The sequence below is a fragment of the Babylonia areolata genome, chromosome 15 (genome assembly GCF_041734735.1).
Source record: "Babylonia areolata isolate BAREFJ2019XMU chromosome 15, ASM4173473v1, whole genome shotgun sequence".
In the NCBI taxonomy this organism is placed as follows: Eukaryota; Metazoa; Mollusca; class Gastropoda; order Neogastropoda; family Buccinidae; genus Babylonia; species Babylonia areolata.
This window is the reverse complement of record NC_134890.1, coordinates 27,192,970-27,195,469: the sequence shown is the minus strand read 5'-3', so window position 1 is coordinate 27,195,469 and position 2,500 is coordinate 27,192,970. Positions and strand designations below refer to the sequence as shown.

General features: G+C 37.8%; 1 protein-coding gene across 2 annotated transcripts in view; it reads right to left on the bottom strand.

Annotated features, from left to right (window-relative positions):
- Positions 1-2,500, bottom strand: part of LOC143290517 (uncharacterized) — a 23,729-nt gene that overhangs the window by 12,354 nt on the left and 8,875 nt on the right. The window contains exon 2 of one of the 2 annotated variants that reach the window (XM_076600025.1): positions 902-1,024. The exons of the other annotated variant lie outside the window; for it this stretch is intronic. The gene's annotated coding sequence lies outside the window, so the exon portion shown is untranslated. The remainder of the gene's footprint in view (positions 1-901; positions 1,025-2,500) is intronic. 2 annotated transcript variants of the gene reach the window in all.

The window sequence follows — 2,500 nt, the reverse complement described above, 5'->3', positions numbered from 1 at the left end:
ACTTAACGTGTTTGAAAAAAAAAAAAAAATATATATATATATATATATAAGGAATAGCAGAGTAACTTTTTCAAAAAAAAGAAATGGCAGGACTGCCAAAATTTCCAACAAAATCTGGAGAAAATGTCATGACTTTTAAAGTGTCTCTTGATGTTGGAAACGAAAGATAAGACAAATGATTGGCAAGGTGTTCTTTTCTACTAACAAACTCCATGTTACCAGAAGTTCAAATACTAACCTTTTCACAAAATTTTGCAGAACAAATATTCGTAAGTTTTCTTTTAGCTTTAGAGCAGTTAAAGGATGGAATGCACTGAATAATTCAACAAAAAACAGCTAAAACTATTGACCAGTTCAAGAATCTTCTAGACAATGACTCTAAATCATTAATAAAACCATTCGATTTTGATGAATGAACATTAAAAAAAAAAATCATACGCGTGTACGCAACCCTAAACTATTTCTATATTAAGAAGGGGCGTTGAAAAGCCGAAAATGCTTCAAAAAAAAAAAAAAAAAAAAAAAAAAGTCCCAAATTCTGTACCTGTACTGTACCTGTTAAAAACTAACGCTCACTTAGTTGGAGAAGGAAATCCTGAAAACAATCTAACCTGCAAAACAAACAAAAGAATACAAAGCAAACACATTGATGTGAGCTTGACATTTGACCTCTATGTTACGTTCTAGCCAAAACTAATAACTATACCACCTGTACAGTTAACTGTTTTTTTGCAAGAACATCGTGCTTTGTAAATTGTAAGAAACCCCAAGTTGTATCATGCATCTACATTTTCTCAACAGGCAATGTTGTGACATTGGAATTTGACCTCCAGTCTTGTCTCGTTAAATGGATACATAGAAGATCAGTAGATGAAGGTGGCAGAATGGTTAACGCACTCACCTGCCAGTACAGAGTCCGTGAGGGTCTGGGTTCGAATCCCTGCTGTCACCCTTTTTCCCACGTTTGACTGGAACTTCAAACCCGGGTAAACCGAGGTCCCGCGAACTTCACGTACTCGGTGCACTGAAAAAGAACCCATGGCAACCCGAGTGTTGTCCTGTGGTAAAATTCTGTCAAAGAAATCCACTTTGATTTGATACCTATGCATCAAAGGCCTGACAAAGCGCGTTGGGTTATGCTGCTTGTATGGCGCTGGTGCGTCTGCCTAGCAGATGTGGTGAAGCGTATATGGATTTGTCACCTCCGACAGAAATTCAAGCCCATTAGTATGATATGAAAGGCTGTGACTTTGACATTTAACCTCTGGTCATGAATTTTATGAAGGATCATGATGTGTCGTTGCCTGGTGAGAATGCCACGTTTCGTGAAAACTGAACGTTAAGATACGGTCTCAATCCGGCTTTGCCAATTAATGGCCTTGACACTTGACCACTCTCCCCCATATGGTGTCAAATGATTCAGTCACTCATACTATCCTGTCTAATTAGGTTCCTGTACCACTTGTAGTAGCCAACAAAATGCCGACGTTAAGGTTCAACACTGTGCTTGCATTGAGTCACTTTGCTTAATACATGTTGAGTTAAATATTAAAATGTCGAAAGGAAATTATAGGGTTGCTCCCATTTACTCAGAATATCGAAACTACTTCGAGGTCTTTGTTCATTGTGTAGAATGCCAGCTTTTCGCTTCTTTCTTCACTTCCTATAATTTCCACTGCAGCTAACTCTAAAAGAGATAAACCATTGTTTATTCATCTGTGTGTGTGTGTGTGTGTGTGTGTGTGTGTGTGTTTTGTCTTTCCACGATAAAACTTCAAGCACTCTTACTCTGGTGGTGGTAATTGGTGGTGGTGGTTGTGGTGGAGGTGGAGGTATAACAGCAGCAGCAGCAGCAGCAGCAGCAGTATAGTGGTGAGTTCTTCTCATGTATATTTACTTAAGTGTACATGTTTTCCACGATACAAGATCGATTAACCAACATCTGTGTGTGTGTGTGTGTGTGTGTGTGAGAGAGAGAGAGAGAGAGAGAGAGAGAGAGAGAGAGCTTGTGTTTCTGTTTCTGTTTCTGTGTGTCTTTTTACAATCTACTTTCACGCACTCTCTTTCTCTGTTTGTGGTGATGATGGTGGTGGTATGTCAGTAGTAGTAGAAGCAGTAGTAGCGGTTGTTTGGTGGTAGTGGTGAGTTCTACTCATGTACATTGACGAAAGAGTTTTTTGGGGTTTTTTTTGTGTTTTTTTATAATAATTTTATTCAAGTTTAACATTTAATACATACAGACGGACATACAAAACCAACATCTGAAATCAACAATATTTGCCACTGTGCACCACCTAAACTGTAAATCAGGAAAATGACACAACACTGTCTTCATACCGAGAAAAAAACAACAACAAAAACGTCACATGCACTGTTAAAAACAAGTAAGTAAATAAGTAAATCAAGTAAGTAAATAAGTAAGTAAATAAGTAAATTGACGAAAGAGTTTCCCCCCATAGCCTTTAACAAATTTTCCGCCATATAAAAGTCTGCATAGATT